Source organism: Cynocephalus volans, chromosome 6 (genome assembly GCF_027409185.1).
Source record: "Cynocephalus volans isolate mCynVol1 chromosome 6, mCynVol1.pri, whole genome shotgun sequence".
NCBI classification, from domain to species: domain Eukaryota; kingdom Metazoa; phylum Chordata; class Mammalia; order Dermoptera; family Cynocephalidae; genus Cynocephalus; species Cynocephalus volans.
Genome location: NC_084465.1, coordinates 35,341,104 through 35,360,149, shown reverse-complemented (window position 1 = coordinate 35,360,149; position 19,046 = coordinate 35,341,104). Strand labels below are relative to the sequence as shown.

At 34.0% G+C, this 19,046-nt stretch overlaps 1 protein-coding gene across 1 annotated transcript in view; it reads left to right on the top strand.

The window, feature by feature from the left end:
- KCND2 (potassium voltage-gated channel subfamily D member 2) overlaps positions 1 to 19,046 on the top strand; it is a 485,570-nt gene that overhangs the window by 29,106 nt on the left and 437,418 nt on the right. The window lies entirely within an intron of this gene.

Sequence of the window (19,046 nt, the reverse complement as noted above, 5' to 3'; positions counted from 1 at the left end):
TGTAGAAACTCTGGTCTGGGCCTGAGTTTCTTTTCATCAAACTTCACCCCATGCAATTCTATATTCCTGACCAGTCTCCTCTGAGGGTCCTACGCTGATTGGGGAGCAGATCAGCTGTCCTTGATGTCCCCCAGTGTTCTCCCAGTGGGCCCGTCTCCCCCACTACCTGTGCCGCAGACACTTCCCATGGGACAGGATGTGCTCTGGTCCCTTGTGATGACTCACTGGCCTGTGAGTGGCTCCTTTTTTTCAGTTGTTCTGGCTCCTCAGTCCTCTGTGGGTCCATGGGAACCCTATCAGTGGTCTTGCTGGCCTGGGGGCCACAAAGGCCCTCTTCTCCCCTGCCATCTCCAAGCAACTCCATCCTAAGGGCACAACTGTGGCTTTTGCCAGCTCCTGCTCTGTGTGCTCAGCAGCTCCAGCCTTAAAGCAGCTGCAGCACAAAGTGGTCAGAGTGGTTTTTTCTTTCTCTCATCCTGGCTTCTCCCACCTTCATGCACTCTGTTGGTCTCTCTTCCTCTTCCCCTGAGCTCTGGTAGCCCCAGATTGGCTGCCATTGCTTTTTTATAGTTGAAAATTGGTTGATTTGTAGGAGAGAGTGACACTGGGGACCATCATTCCATCATTTTGACCTGAAACCCCAGGGTTGTTTGACAAAAGGGATGAAACATTTTGGTCCCAATAGTAAGGTTTTCTTTTGAAGATTAATGTTGAGCTAGAGACTTTCCTGACTTGTAGAAATAGACTACTGTTTTGGCACATATTAGAACTACTTATGAGATATACAGACAGAGCTTAGCAAATCAACATACAGAACTTGCCAAGGTTATAGACCCTAGGTTGGAGCAAAGTGAGCTATAAGAAAGAGCCATGGTAAAAGGGGTTGATCCTATTAAGCAGACCATGTCCTATGGCAGCTAAGGGAAAACCTCTGCTTTTTTTTTTTTTTTGGAACAGGTTGGAAAAGATTGACTTCTCTAGATTGGCTTAACTTAAAATGGAATAATGCATTTTAGCAGGATACTTATAATTTTACAATTTTATTGTATTATGTCTAGAAAATAAATGGCAGGTAAAGAAAGCTCAAAACTCAAGATGAAATCCTCACAATAAATAGACGAAAGAACTAAATGGTATGTCCATAAGATAGATCATAAATTCATATGACGTCCTTGAGCACTGGATTTACATTCTGATTGCTGACTTGGCAGAAGGACTAAGAGCATTTGGATTGCTATTTAAGAATACTGTATATGTTGTTTTCATTTCAAAATTATATGAAGCATATTGTTTATCTTTAAAATATATAGTGAACATGGGGGAAAATACTAAGTGGTAAACATATGCTAAAATTATATTTTCTTTTTTGATTGTTACTGTTATAGTAATTGATACTTTGAAAAATATTCTCATTAATTTTACAAAACGTAAAGTAATTGTAGTTAGAGTGAAAGTCTTTAGTATCATCCAGAAACTCAACATCTACTCTCCCCAATATACTACAAGTTCACTAAGATTCTGATAATCTCAGGCCACCTGTGCCATTAAGCATAGTAGGCATAGTGCCTGGGGCCTGTGTTACTTTTAGGGGCCCATAAAAGTAGTTTACTTACTCAACATCACTAATCATCAGGGAAATGCAAATCAAAAGCACTTTGAGATATCACCTCAGCCCAGACTGGCTATCATAAAAAAGACAGAATAACAAATGCTCGTGAGGATATGGAGAGAGAGGAACCCTCCTGCATTGTTGGTGGGACTGTAAATTAGTACAACCATTATGGAAAACGGTATGGAGGTTCCTCAAACAACTACAGATAGAACTTTCATATGATACAGCAATCCCACTCCTGGGGATATATCCAGAGGTTTGGAAAACATCAGGTTGAAGGGATACCTGCACTCCCATGTTTATTGCAGCTCTGTTTACAATAGCTAGGTGATGGAATCAACCTAAATGTCCATCGATGGATGACTGGATAAGGAAATTGTGGAGTATACACACAATGGAATACTACTCAGTCATAAAAAAGAATGGAATTCTACCATTTGCAGCATCATTGATGAGCCTGGAGAAAATTATTCTAAGTGAAACAACCCAGGTACAGAAAGAGAAATACCGCATGTTCTCACTCATAACTGGGAACTGAATCCATAAATAAACAAATGCTCAATAAAGGGAGACAGAGAGAAAGAGAGAAAGAGAAAGAAAGAAAGAAAGATAAAGAAAGAAAAAGAGCAATCACAGTAGTACATTGAACTTTTAGAAAATTCAAGGTGGAAAAGGGGAGGGGAAGGGAGAGAGAAGGGGGCTAATGAGGAATTGGTCAACAGACACCATGAATGATTGCATATTGTAATGATGAATAAGCTAACTATACTGATCTAACCACCACACAATGTACACAATTATTGAAAATCAATGTTGTACCCCACATGTATATATAATACAAAATAAATAAATTAATTAAAAGGAAAAATGAACTTTTAGATGACAAAATTTTAGTACTTTATATTAATGTATTTATATATTGATACTAACACAGTTGTAAAATATGTTTTAATTGTTTAAGGAGGGAAGGGTTCCACAAAGTGAAAAGCCACTAGGACCCACAGAAGTTATAACGCACTCCTGTATAGTCAATTAAGAATCTCAAGAAATGTCTTCATTTGGTGTGATGAATTATATACAGCAATCAAACAGTAACATATGACAAATAATAACTAAAAGTTCTGTAATATTAACTGTGGACCAAATACTGTTTTGAATATTTTGTATAAATTATCTAATTTAATTATTACAACAAGCTTCTGAGGCAGGTATTATTATTGTAGTCATTTCTGCTTTATGTGGTCTCTGCCACTCTTTCACTTCTAGACAAGATCATGAAAAATCCGTTTTTGATATTAGCCTCTGCTACCGAGCAGCAAACAAAAAAACAAATGTGGCAACCACTGGTATTATCTTCTCAGTAAGGAAATCAGGCAGGATAAGTTATCAGATGAATGTTAAAGGGTTTTTTGTTTTGTTTGCAACTGGGCAGTACAGGGATCGAACTCTGAACCTTGGTTTTATCAGCACCACACTCTAACCAACTGAGCTAATAGGCTAGCCCTAAATGTTGAATTTCTTCTGCCACATTTATGAAAGTTATTTTTTGGTGCATTGCTATCTAAAAGCTTTAATGGGCTCTAAGAGTTTGTGTTTTTTAAAAAAACAAACTACCCCAACTTAATATTAGGATTATTTCTGCCAATTTATTTAATCCTGGAATTGCCTACTTTCTTTAAAAATACATAGTATGAAAATTGCCACATGGTTGGATCCGGTTCCATGACAGGCCAGTTTCCTCAGAAGAATAATATATGGCAACCTCTGGAATTTCCTAATGTCAATGATATCTTTGCTGGATATAGTATTTGAGCTTTTTCAATTAAGAATTTTGCTTGAGCTATGCTCTTAAAGGAGGTCTTTGTATAAGCTAAGATTCAAATAGAGAATATAAGTTAAATGTACATTAAAGTGTGCTTTGCCATCATGTTGTGCATAACATGCATAATGCCTGCCTGCATAAGAGAATATGGAGAACTGAAACAGGTAACTACTTTCTACCAATAGATACGTTTGCTGGAATCATATGAACAATTTCAGTATCCCTGCATTATGTGTTTTGTCTCTGTACCTTTAGTTTACATATTAGAAGATGGAACACCAACCTGCAGACAAAGGAATATTTTGGTATGTTGCTGTAAGATTCTGTCTATTTATCTTCATTATCATCATCACTATTATCTATATCACATAATTATCTATACAATATATATGATACAGAGAACTATTTATCTACTTGATGCAGCCACAATAATCAATAACACTAGTGAAGATCCCCTAAAAGTTTAAACCATTTTTAAACCATTTGTAACCACTTATCTACTAGCTACATTATTACTTTAGTAGAATGAGTGAGTTATTGCATAAACTGTGTACTTTAAAAAATATTAGATAATGCACCAAACATACTATTAAAAAGGAATCTGAAAATTTTTCTTACATATGATTGAAATGTTTAAGTCTAAACGAGTGATATAAAAACTTATTATTTTATTTCTACAAAAGAATGTAAGGTTCTTCTAGTTAGGACTTATGTAGAAGCTGTGTTTAAAAGCATATTTCTGAGGTAGGAACTTTTTCAGTGATCATATCTGGTCAACCTTTTAACCTGTAGCCATCCCAGAACCAGACAGTTTATCAGAATGGATCATGAATTCAGAGAGCTTGAGTAGATTTTAGAGGTTACCTAGTCTAATGCTCTCATTTTATATATGAGATATATAAATTTGACGTGATCTCTACAAGGTCACATAGCCATTCAGAGGCAGAGATGGAACTAAAAACAAGGTATTACAACCTTAGTCTCATTCTCATCCATTACATTGCACTTTGACCTGTGCTACATGTTATATAAAGCAAAGTACTATTGCTAATAATTTTGCTTTCTTTGGCAGATAATAGTTATAAATAAAAGATGGGAGATGGATATTACAAGTCAAAATGGCTAGAAAAACTGTCTTTTGGCAATAACATTTCCATAGATTGCAGCAGGAGTAGATGAGAGGGTTACTCCATGAAGGGAGATCCTGTAGTATTTGATAAAGAGTAGATTCTGAGGTTTATTCCTACAGATATTTGACCAAACTCACCTATAATTGTGAAACACAGGTTTTACCTCTATATATTATGAAACAACAAATTGGTGATCTTTGGTCATACAAATATAGAACTGTGTTTCCAAACAGAGCTATGATTTTCCTTTTTTGGAAGAGATCTAAGAGGATAAGGATAAGATCATTAAATACTGTCCTTACAAACTCAGAAAAGAAGGCATTTTATAGCATATGTGCTTTCTTTCAAATGTACCATCTTAAATCATTTCTATCCACCAAAGTAAAATTTAAAGAATAAGTTTGATTATTGCTTCTCAGTATTCTGCTAAGGATAAAGTTTTGATTTCTGTTGGATTAGGGGAATGCCTTTTATAACTCCAACCTCTCTGGACATTCCAAGATTTAGAACTATTTTCAAGGATGTTGATTTAGAGCAGCAGAAAATAAGTTTATTCCATGCCCTAAGCGTTCTTAGATGGGTGAGAGAATGTTCTGTTCTACTCTCAATCTGAATGTGTCTATAGACATATACACACACACGTACATATACATACTTACATATATATATATAAACCTTCTGGGTGCCAGTGTCTCTTTTAAAATAATGACTGCACAAGGGAATAATAGTTAAACATTGATCGACCAATTAAAAGAATAGTAGGATCCTTTTCTTTCTATTCAGGCTGTGGGAAGGAATAAATATCATGACACATGTAAAGCACTTAGCCAAATGCCTGGCACAGACTAAGTGCTCAATTACTGTGGTTATTAATTGTGGTTGCAATGGTACCTTTAGCTGTTGTATTAATAAGGTGTTTGACACATAATGCCAAAAGATATTTTGAAACAACTAAACCAAATTATACTTGCACCAGCAGTGAATGAAAATGCTTATTTATCTCCTTGTCTTCTGAGCCAGTCTGTCGCTACCCCATCAGCATAAATGTGCACTGCATCCACAGGCTTTTTAATTTGTGTTTTTTTTTAAGCACCTCTCATATATGATGTAATATAAAATACACCTATTTAATCATAGCACAAATATAAGTAATAATGATTCTAACAAATGGGTAGGTAGGAGAAGTTTAGTGTTCTGAAACAAAATAATACAGTACATAGAAAGGGTAGTGATCTTTAGAAATATGGCTCATGAAATAATTTTCTTAATAATGTACAGAGTAAACTGAACTACATCTGATTTTTGTAGGTCTCAAAGCCTGGTCTCCAGGTCAGCAGCATTGGCATCAAAAACAGACTGCATCAAAATCTCTGGGGGTGGGGCCCATCGATCTGGGCTTTAACAAGCACTCCAGCTTTTTCTGATGCCAGTTAAGGTTAAAAAGCTCTTCCACATGAACAAGCACCTATCATCCTCTCTCTCTCTTTTCCCCTTTCCATGTCTCTCGTTCCTTCTTCCCTCTCTCCTTGTTTCTCTCCTCTTCCTCCATCTCTCTCTCTCCATCCCTCCCTTTCTGTTCCTTGTTGGTTGAAACTAGTTATTGCATTATTGTTAAACTAGAGAAGTTAACTAATTTGACCTGAGTACCCATCTCCTCTTAGTACAGAGAGCCTAGACAGGGTCTAGAAATACGTGTCTTCAGCCAGCAGCATTTTCACTGCACCACAGTCTGCTAGTGAGTTGAAAAGCTCTTGAAGAAACCTTCTTCTATTGTCAATATTATTGTCCTTAGAGACACTGTCTCTCTGAATATAATAGAATTTCAAAGCTTACTGATTTAATCTTTCATGCTTCAAATTCAGACAATGTTCTATTCTAGGAGAAGGATTGCTATTTCTTTATTATTACAGGAGGAATTGTGTCTTCCTAGCTATAATTAGTTACATCAGCCTTCACATTAAAAGGATAGTAATTTTCTGAACCAGAGCTTTGCAAAGTAGCAAGAAAATAATTTTACAAGTGTTTTTTCCAAGAGCATGAAAATTATGAGGCAGTAGGTTCAAACTATTCAGTTGAAAATACGTCCAGGTTAAGCCAGACATAAATTCATATTCTTTTTCTTTTTTCCTCGTGGCCCTTACTATGTGGCTATGATATTTTATCTCACCTGAAGTCTTCATGAGGAGATGACCGGATATAAGGTAAGGTAAAAATGTAGAAAATCTGCAATTAAAAAAAATTAATTAGGTGACATATCTTCAATGTTCCAAAATTAATTAGGTGACATATCTTCATTGTTCAGAGACAATGAGGGATTTTTTCTTAAATGTTAATAAAGCAATGGGAAAGGCTTAACTGCTTTTCCCGCTCCCCCACCCAATTCAGTCTCCTTTATGCTCAACCATGAGCTCATGTTTCTCAAAGCCAGTTCCATTTGCCTTTTTCTACTCAAAATCCTCAGCGGCTTTGCAGAGTCTACAGTTTCCTCACTGTATCCCCAACTCTTCAAAAGATTTCTAGCCTTAAATTCCACTGTTCTGCTAAGAAAAACCAAACTTATCTGTTCCAAGCATAGCCTAGATTTTCCCAGAGGCATCCTGTAGAATTACACTATATGTCTTTGATTTGGGGAACAAGGTCTCAACATCCTGACTTTTAATGCTTTTTAAGGGTCTAACCACTGGCGACAGTCCAGTTTATGAGACTATTCACTTACCTGGCTTTCACTTTGGCAAGATTCTTTCTTAACATCTATATGAATGGTATTGATTTTAAAATGTGAATGAAGTTGGCTGTGTGGTAGAGTTGTCTGAGGATTTGTGAGATGACATAGGTAAAACGGCTAGCATATGGTAGAGCCACAATAAGTGGTAACTATTATGGTTTCCTGTGTTCATGGTTTTCTCCTGCTGGTTCTTCCACCAAGAATACTGTGTCCCTTCCCTTAACGCTGAAAATCCCACGTTGCTTTATGGTCTATCTCAGTGCCACCTCCTCCATGAAATGTCACTGAGACACTGGCTTACAAAAATTACTGATCTTTTATGATCATACTTCATTCTATTCATTGATAGTCAACTTTGTTTTTTTCTCAAGCTTAACTATGATTTTTTTTCTTAAAAATTAATGTTTTTTAAACAACTGTTTAGTCTTTGTTTTGAGCTCTATATAGTACCCTGTTTATAGAAAATATTTAATAATATTTGATGAATTAAATAAATTTTAAATTTTTAAAAATTTAAAAACAAAACAGCAAAGTTTAGAAGGCAGTAAAATGAGTTGAGATATTACAAAAATTATTCTCATCACATCATTGATATAAAGTATTTAACACAAATCTTATCATTACAAAAAATAGATGTATTTGCAAAAAATATCTTTATCTTCATGAGGCCATGTTCTGAATCAACTAATAACTGCCACATTCCTCAAAAACCTTCTCCATAAAACTACGTGTTTCTGTGTGTATGGATAGAACTTTTTCTAATATTGATTTCCATACTTACTACATATTTTCTTCTTCCTTCAACCCCAATATTTTTTTACTTCCAGTAACTAAAATATGATGAGGTATAAGAAATCATCAAGCATAGCCAAAGACAGAGAAAAGAAGAAAAGAGATAATCTAAAAGTAGGATAAAGTAGAGAAATAGAGAATATTTATAATACCTTTAAAACTGGTAGCTTAACACTTTACCTTTCAGGACATGTTATTGTCATGGAGTAACATTTAGATTAATAGAAGTGAATAGAAAGTGAAAATTGCACAAAGATGGCTAAAAATATTAAATCATAAATTATATATCAGTAGCAACTCTTAAATCAGGAAATATATGTACATGTATTTAAAATAATTATATTTTAAAAACTTGGTTTTTTTCTGTCAAATTGGTAATAATTCCAGTAAATAGAGAGGACCAAACTCTCACAATAAAAAGCACTATATTCTTCCAGATAAGGGCACATTGGAGTAGTTCCAAGTGATTCTTGGGCTTGGAATACCTCTTAGGTATTTTTACCTTAAGATCAAGAACATTTTGACTCCTGATACTTCTAGATAACTGAAATATAGTACATAGAGAGAATAAGGCAACAGTTTTTTAAATACTTTTTAAATGAATTAAAGGAATTGAATCATGTGCAACTGTTGATGATCTAAATTTAATCTGGAGACTCTCTGAAAATCATAAAATAATGTGTTGTAATATATAAGCCATTCTATACAAAATGTTAGCTATTTTACTGGCTGAATTTCAAAATGAGTTATGTGAAATGTGGCTAACCACTCCTATGAAAGAAACAGCTATACAGAAATATTACCACCCTTGATGAAAGTCTTAGTCAAAACAATCTTTGTGTATTAGATTTACTTGTAAGAAATATTTGTTTTCACATTTGTCTAAATGTATGTTTACTACTATTAAATAAACATAAAGGTGGCTTACTGCTTTTTTTCTGTTATTGATTTTTTATGTAATTCATGTAAAATTATTTTAGGGGTTTGAACATTACCTAACTATATATTAATACAATTGAATAATTGTTGAAAATCCAAGGGAATATTATTAGTTCATAAATAACATTCAGTGTCAAAATTAGTAAAATATGTATGTACTGAATATGCCCCCAATTTTGCAGTTTAGTCTGTCAGACAAATTGTGAATCCAAGCTACCTGACCCTAACAAAAGATAAGATATTTATTCTTTGGAGAAATTAAGCTATTTTAAATTATAAAAAAGAAAGAATATTCAGACCTAGGCAGCATTTGGTTACTCTAAAGTTTTGGTTCAAGTCAAGGTTTATTTATAGGTTTGCTTTTAAAATCCATACTGTGTTTAACATTAGAAGTAGATTTTCATGTCTTATATATGTTTCTTTCCTTCTCTGGACTTTTTATAAAATATGATGTCATTTTCTCCTTCCCTAATAGGTACATTTCCCTCTGGGTAGCTTTATTAATACAGGGAAAATCAAAAAATCACAGAAAATAAGGGGAGTACACAGTATTATAACTATTATTTTCCTAGTATTTATTACTTTTTTCAACAAGGGGAATTATCAGCATAAAAGTGAATGTATTTTAGAAGATGGTATGTGAGAACAGTTTTGGTTGTTGTATTACTATGTAGCAAAACTGTACAGATTTGAAAATAGTAAAGTACCTACCTACCCTGTGCATAGCTTATAGGTTCCCTATAACTTGTACAGAAGCATTTTGAACATAGAGCATTCATGGTGTTGTGATGTTTTGTTAAGAACTACAGCAAGCATGGTTTCTTTCTCTTCTTGAAAATAATTCCAGGAACTGGAAGTTTTATAATCACCTCATTTCTGAAATAAGACAGTCTTCACAGTCATAAAAAATGTTGAATGAGTAGAGAAAAGTGTTTAGATATGCATGTGTGGCCCGATGTATGTTGTATCACAGCATGCATTACTCATGTTGCATAATCTACTCAGAAAGCATGCCTGAGCCATATGAGTGGAACACATCAATTGTAAAAATTGGAGTTACTCTTTAGAACCAAAGCAAGCTTTAATAGATGCTGGGCAAGCCTCTGAGACTAGACACCGTGAAGATTCTCTGGGCTATTTCATTAACAAATCGTATCTCTGCAGCCTACATTTCTCTATGTATTTATTGAAGAGATAATAGGAAATAGCTACTTTTTTTGTGAAGTCATAAATTATATGGCAGAATGATATTAAATGCACTGAGATATGACAGAAAAGCTAAAAGTTGTGGGTTTTAGAATTTTATGTTGCAAGCGTTTTTTCCCCCCATGAGTACATGTAAAGTAAACATATATTTGAGTTGTTTATGTGAACAATTATCAATTTAACATTGCCACTGCTGAAATGAGACTACCTCAAACCCAGAACTCCTTCTTGTACTTTTTCCTGCAACACCACTTGCTGTAAAGCTTTACACTGGAGTGGGGAAGAACAAAACAAAACAAAACAAAAAAACCTCTCTTGGTCTAATCCACAGTCCGGTTTCAAATGACACAAAACCTTTTATGATTATAGAGGTGGTTGTCTGTCCGTGCTTCTCCTGATCACTGTATGTTTCCTATAGAGGTGATAGGAGGGCACCAGCTCTCCTAGTCGGACATAGCTTTATCCTGTTTACTGAAATAGTTCCAAGCAGTGCCATGCCGAGATCACACACTACCATTCTTACTGCTATCAGCACGCGAGCTCTTTTGGTTTGTATTTTGAGAGCTTAGCAGTATTTTACAATTATTTTATAATGGTAAGTGAAGAAAAACCCGAATGAAATAAAATTACAGAATTAACATTTTGAGGGCCAATAGGCATTATGTCAAATTGTATTGGTCCATAGAATCTGTTGATTTAAATAGTATTCAGTTGTTACAGATTAGAGACACATGCCCTAGATATGATCATTTTGATTTTCTCATCAAGAAGTCATATTTGTATTTTTCAAAGAAGTGTGGGATAGGAGAAAATTGCCTTGGAGGCAGGGATATCTAGAATTAATTTTGTCCATGGCCAATTGTCAGCTGTGTAAATGACAAGTTACTTAACTTTTCTAAGACTTAGTTTTCTCTCCTAAATAAAGCAAATAAGGGATTCTTGTTTAACAAGTTAACTTGAACACATTTATCTCTACCCCCTTCTGAAACCTCATTAAACTGAAAGCAAATTAACTTTGAAGTATACAGACCTGCAAGGAAAAAGGGAAATAGAATAGGAGATGACAGCAAATGAATGTTTATCATAAGACTTCAAGAGATAGGATGGGAAATATATGGACAGTGGTAGATAACTCGGTAGATTAGATAAGCTAAGACCTAAGTGCCTTTTACAGGGAATACCAACACAAAACAACCACTGTGTGCTGCCCCAAACCAGAAAGGCTCAAGAAGTGGATATATATGGTATTTTGGAAGACATTAGTGGAGAAAGAGTTAAAGCTCCTTATAGGAGATAATTTGACCTCACAATTCTTGTGTCGCACCCTGTGCATCCAAACAGCTACTCTTCACAGACCCTAGCAACAGATATTTATTCTCTGGGGAAATCCAAACAGGAAAACTTTGGGAAAAGAGAGACTTGGTATGGTAAAGAACAGAAGTGCAACACCATATTAAAACTAAGGGTATATACAGAAGATCTACATAGTATTTTACGTTTAACTGGATACTTCTCTAGAAGGAAAGATTGTAACATGTATAAGAATAAGAGAGTTTCTCTAGCAAATAGTTTAAATGGAATAGAAACTATCTATGTTTTTATTTAATTCTGACACAGCTCATTATGTGCATGTGACAAGCTCTGTTCTAAGTACTTCACGAATATTAGCTCATGCAATCCCTAATGCAGCCAGAGGAGGTGGTGTTATTGATTGGTCTGCTACCTTCAGATTCACCAAACCCCATTTATCCAATCTCTGATCTTGTCACTCTCTAGTTTAAAACTATTCAATAACAATCTCTGTATGCAACTGAACAAAAACCTTATTTTGGCATGCAAAAACCCTTCCTGTCTACATACCAGTCATAGGGAATTCCTTGCCATAGGCCAAATTCTTTGATACTAATTTCGCCTTTACACATACTGTGTCATTTGGTTTTTACTCTTTAAAATCTTGTGTACTTGACAGATTCTTACTCTTTTTTTCAAATCTCAATTGTTACTTCTGTGATTCCTTTCCTGACACCCCAAAAGGAACCGCTGAGTACTTTACTCCCATAATACCAGAACACCAGGGACATCTCCCTGTTATATCACCGATGACCCTATTACTGTACTTATGAGAGAGAGAGAGCAGGAGGAGAGAGAGGGAAATGCAGATAGGAAAGACAGAGACAGAGAGAGAATAACACTAACAACACACAGTGCTTTAAAATGTGTAAATAAATGATAAATGATCTATTAGAAATGAAGGAACTTGTAGTAACCAAAAATTTTAAAAATTACAGGATATCAATCAATCAATAAATAAATTCATACAGCTAGTAATTGTATTTCACTTAGTAGCACACAATATGTCATTTACAGTTTCTAAGGACCCTGAAGAGCAATTTAACTTGACTTATCCTCTATTATGTTTTTCTTTAAAAGAAAATTTTTTCTTATACAAAGATAATTGACACCTGTCAACTATTATTTGCAAATAGCTCATATAAATATCTGGCTTACAACATGCAGAATGACACAAACAAGAAAATTGAGTCTGTTTCTGTGCCTTTATTTCACACACTACTCTTACTAGTATATGTAATTTTTGTATAATTAATGTGCTTCAAATAAAGGTGATGTAGATTATAGAAAGGTATATATTATATATTGCTTATGTTTGTGTGTGTATATGTATACATATGTGTTTATATATAGGTGTATATACGTGTGCGTATATACATAATAGTAAAGTGCATATTAAAGTTTATGTTTTGTTTGGTTGGTGAGTACCTCAGACTCATTGTGATTTCACTTTCACAGCATGTAAAGTTTTTTTTCCACTTCTTTATTTAGGTTCCTGATAAATAGAGCATAGAAACATGCCACATCTTTTTATTAGGAAAGCTGTGCTCTTTGGAGAGTTTTGCTGACATAACCAGAATTCTTGATGGAAGTCTCAGGAAGCTGAGTGGCATCGTGATAAGAGCACATACTTTATAGGAGGTCTTTTGCAGAGTTTTATAAGTAATTATTCAAGTAGGCTTGTTATAGGAAAAAAAAAAGTATCCAGAGAAAAGAACAGTATCAGTATTTTAAACATTTGGCAGCATTTTCCATTACAGTGATAGTAAGAATTTTAATTAATTATAGAGGCAATTGGGATAGAAAGGGACATTGAAGAAATAACATTAATTTGAGGAAGACTTGGGAATGAGTCCAAAGTTTCTAAAGTACCTCCTTTTACTAATAGTAATGAGTAATGTTTATTGAGCACCTGCAATATTACAGAAACTATTTTCAATGGATTATTTCCTTAAGTTCTTAAAACAATATACAACAGGCAATTTTTATCCATATTTTTAAGATGAGGATGTTTGGAAGGAATGTTTGATTCAGATTGGAATTACAGAAAATAAACTCTTAACAAATAGATATTGATAGAATTAAGAATAATTACCACAAAATAAAATTGGGTTTGGATGTATGGATGGATGAATGGATGGGTGGCCTGGTGTCCACCAACTCTTTTAATATCAGAATGGAGATCTTTTGGCATTTTTAAAACAAGACTGATGAGATTATTCCTGACACTTTTCATGAATCTTGGGCTTCCAGCAATAGCATTACCTGGTCTAGAAGCATCTCTAACTTGACAGTGTATAGACATTCTGAGGGCTTTTCCATTGCGGTAATCTGAAAATGTTTGTTGATCCATTTGGAACTTTATTAACCAACCCTGCAACCACAAAGCAAAAAAACTGCTTATTTTTTCTTTGTGATCACATGAAAATTTCACTGGAAATTTTCTTTATGTAGCTTGGCACAAGAATTGGATAAAAGCTTACATAGATAAAGATGCTTGTGGAACCAAAATTTAGCATGTTACTACTGACCAGGAAAATTATCCTAAATGAATTGATTGATAAACAGTCGTTCATCCTATTATCGTAATAGAGAAAATATTTCTATTGTATCTGTATATAAATGTATGCATGAAAATGAGAAAGATGAGGGGTAGGTTGTTTCATCTTTAAGGTAAATACTTTTTGGGAGGGAAAGCATTTGTTGAATGTTTTGTGAAAAGAAGTGATATTACTAAAAGTTTTAAAGTACATCATAAAAATTTTAAATACAGAAAGCATAGTTACAGTTGGTTTAACTCAAACTGCATTTTCTATCTCTCCCTCTTTCCTTTCAGTAGTAATTGCAACACCTGAATGGCAAAGATAGGAAGACTTGAAATAGTAGCAGCTGGGACTTTGTTGAATGCCATAGGCTGCCTTGTTGGTGGCTTTCCAACTGCTTCTAGGTCTGTCACTGCTGGTGAAGTACCTACGTTTGGTTATCTTTTTTAAAAACTCTGCTCAAGATGTCTCCATGGAATTATTTTGTAAATTTAAAGTATGGTGTCCTTCTTTGGAAACATGAAATATTTTGAGAATCCTGTGCTACTCTACTGTAAGACATAAGGCAACAGTTTATACATCCCTGTCCAGGAAGCTGAATAATAAGTGATCCTGAGAGTTTGAACCTCTATTTCAAGCCTTTGTGAGGATACTTTTATTTCTTCTTTATAAATAGGAAAAAAAAAAAAAGTCTGAGCTTCCTCTCACATTCAAAAAGAGCTCTATACTAGGGTAAAAAATAAATAAATAAATTCAGGGGAAAGAAAACTTCAGATTCAGTGAACTTATTTCTTACTATTTGAAAGTACTTTTGTGCAAGCAGACTATAGATTATGCAGGAAATCTGTTTATTTCTTTAACAAATGCATTTTTGTTACTAGATTAAGGTAAAAAAAATAAGAGAAAAGACAATATAGACCTCTTCTTTTCCCTAACTCTTGATTTAAAAGACTAAGCAGTAAAATGGATAATTTATGGACACTATGGAGGAATAAATTCAAAATCAAATTAGCACTTAGTAATTATTTGACACTTCATATATGTTATTCTGATTATCCCAGAGTATCATAAAGAAGAAATTATAAATCCTGTTTTATGCATAGGGAAACAGACTTTAGAGGCTTGATTAGTCTTTCATATGGCTAATATATGTGAGGGCCAACCAGCATAAGCAATGGATGTATAAACAGCATAAAAAATGCCTGAATGATTATGAATTTGTTGTCTATGTAGTACTACAGGGCAAAACAATGCATAATTTTAGCCAGTTGACAAGATACAGGTTATGTGGTTTGAAATCTATAATAGTCTCTACATAGAAGTGGAGAAATTCACATTAAACATGAAAAAAATAATAAAATGTCATTTTTTAAAAATTGAGCATTTCTCATTAGCTACATTAGCAGCTTACATCATAGAGCTCTTTCTTTGTTGAAATAATGCCTGAGTTTTCACTACTGAGACTTTCCTTAAGGGAAAGCAAGTGTGCACACGTGCATGCGTGCAGGCGCGCACACACACACCATCTGTGGAAGACATAAAAAGTACAATCATTGAAAGATATATTGAAGTAAATTATCAATTTACCAATTGATTAAAGCTTAGTCCAATTTAAATTGCTTTCTAAAGGGAAAGAAAGCATCTATTAATATGATTTATTTCAGATCCAAGCAAGCTTGAAAGAATTGAACCTTGCTCAGCATTTCATTAGGGTTTCTGCTGCCTCCTGCCTTCCTCACCATCACATAGCCACAGGGTTTAATCTCACTCACAAAGAGGGAGTTTGGGCAGACCCAGGAATTTTCTGTGGAAATTGGTGCATTCACAAAAAAAGGGTTTGATTTCACATTTATCATTCTCTAATCTGAGAAATCCTTGTTATATGTAGAATGGAGTGCTCTCAGGATCTCTACGAGTTTAAACCTGTAACAGATAACCTGTCGGTATTTTAAGGATAACACAGTGGAACCAGAAACAATATAAACCTTGAATTTGCCAAAGAAAAGTGGAAGGCTCAAAAGCAGAATGACTCCTAAAATTGCTTACTTCTCCAGTAACTCTCAGTATCAATTACTTGCCAGACATAGAAAACAACACACTTATTGTCTGTGAAATGTTTGACAATTCTTGTGTCACTCTTGTGGGATAGTCCATAAAGCCCTGAAAGTCAGAGTCTCTCTAAATATGTCCCCTCTATTAGCATGTTGTAAATTTCATGGTCATAAATCATTGTTGTGAATGTAGGGAAAATCAAGCAGGGAGACATCCAATGCCTTGTGGTCTTTCCATGAGCACCTGTGTGTGTGTGTGTGTGTGTGTGTGTGTGTGTGTGTGTAATGCTTGAGATTTTTAAGACTTAGTGACATGGACTAAGAAATTTATCCGTTGAAAACTGATGAAAATTGAAGATGATCAAATCATTAGGTAACATTGCCAAAGCAGAGTTTTGTAGATGTATCAAAAATCCAAATGTCTGGAGGGAGGTGGCCCACCTTGAAACACAAAGAAGGAAAGTATACAAAAATAAATGCATAAATACATCAAACATCAGTTTATGGTGTTCAAAAGGGAAAAAGTTGGAAATATTATTCTTTATTCCAAAACCTTAAAGACATTCTTGGTTTATAATAGATTATTAAAGAAGACAAAAATTTAGCATTTATCTCCAGTTTTAGAAACTTAAAACATAAAACCGTATTCTTTAACAGCTGCCTTAATGTGTCTCACAAAAGAAGGAAATCCAGGTCCTTCTGGTTTCCATACCACTTTTCTTGGCACCTATTAAAATTCCAATTTTGCTTTGAGAGATAGAAAAGTGATTCCACTTCTAGGATTATTTAGCTAGCTATGTGATGCAGAGGCAATTTCCAGGTTTACATTCTTATCACTGCTTCTGTAAGCTCAATTATTTTAACAAGGTCTTTCCAATTTTCCCTAATGTTTTTCATAACTACCTTGAGCTTACATTTAAATCAAAACTCATTTTTGAAATAACTCATTTCTCTTACACTTCTGAAGTTCTCAGCATTGTGCTTATATGAAGTTCCTGTTTCTACGTGTGAAGTTTGGTAAAGATTTTTTTCTTCCAATGGATTTATTAAGCCTTAGCCGAAGTCATCAATGTAAATTTTAGGTTTACATTTTTATCAGGATATTTTTAAATCATTTTGACATATTGGCCATTTATTCTGGTTACAATGAAAAGGGACCAACTAAACCTTCAAAACAGATATATCAAAAATGCCTATGGTAAAGCTTTTCATATGATGAAGAAGTGGTATAGCTGTCGATGTATGTATATCATATCTAACACATAGCAAGTTTATGTCTTAATTACAGTTACATTCTTCTCCCCATAATGGAAAGCATTATGATTTTTTTCTGCATTCAGCTGTGCATAGTGTAAATTATGTGTCTTTTACCAAGAACATCTCACTGTAATTAAAAGTAACCATTTACCATATTTAGTTCTAATATGGCTTGTAAGTAACAAGTTACCAAAAATTTAAAGAGAGGTTTAGAGTACTACAATGTGAAACAACTTGGTTTTCATCCTTAAATTTCATCCCCATTTGATTTGTGTAAATCTATGATTTGGCTGAGATTACAGTAGCTGCTTTCAGAAATTAAATTGTCTTTAGAGATTATTGCTACGGTGCATGTGTAATTAAGTATACTCATTATTGTCTACAAAGCTGTAAAAACCCAGTTTTGTTAGAGGAATATAAAGCCAATGATTTCAAATCTATCAGTTGGAGAGAGTTCTGAGATGTTCCAACCATTAGTTTTTTGAAAAAATTTAAGACACACAATCCTTTTGCAGTCAGCCTAGATGGATAAAGTAGTAAAAGCTATGCCCTATTAATTAGACAAGCATTCATTAAGCACCTGCTGTGTATTTGCCACCATGTGTTCTAAGGTGTAAAGGCTGAGATGAGAGATGTCAGAGGGTTATGGAATGTTAGATTTGGAAAGAATTTTAGAGAAAACCTGGGTCCAATTTTCCTTTATTGCTGAGACCTAGAAAATGTGAGTGACTTAAGTCCTCTCATCTAAAATTAGTGTCAGTACTAGAATTAGAATGCACAAGAGAAAACAAAATTAAAACAAGTGAATCTAAGAGTCTGAGTAGGTGTTGAGTTGACTAAAGATAGTAACATGTAAATTGTACAGATTACATAGTGATGCCATAGGAAGCAAATTTTTAAAAAATGATTAAATATAAAATTCAATTTTATCATTATGTCTACATCATAATCCTCATCTTTTTCAGAAATAATGTCGAACACACCAATTCCATATGAAAGATGAGTAGAATTCTCTATTAATTGATGTCACCCATGATGACTAAAACAAGTGCTCAATTAATTAATACCTTTATAATACCTTAATCTAATTAATCATAACTTCAGTCTCAGCTCTTATATGTTTATGTAACATATTTATTTGCTCTAATGGCAATACTTACTGCTCATTTGGCTTGGAAATTTTTTTTAATAACTTCCTAATGCTCTAAGTTCAGAGGTTGGAAACCAAATAAAAGCTGATGAAAAAGTTCTTCCTTCAGTGGTATATATAACATTTTAGTGCTCCAAGACTCTCTTCCAGGTCTCACAGCATGAAGATGAAGGCAATACTTTTTAGCAATCTAAACAAATAAAATTCATAGTCAATGCTACCATATCAGATTCAAAAGATGGCTTTCAACATGTTGGTACTGCTCTTTGGAACAATGACTTAAACATTTATAAATAAAAAGAAGAACATGAATATATCTTACAGCAATATAAACTTAAATAAACTAACATGTCAATATATGATAGACTTCAAATTTTGTAAAAATTACTGTATTTGTATTTTAAATTATTCACCTATAATTTAGAAACAATTTTGTGCTCCTGTAATCACTGCTATCCAACAGATGAGC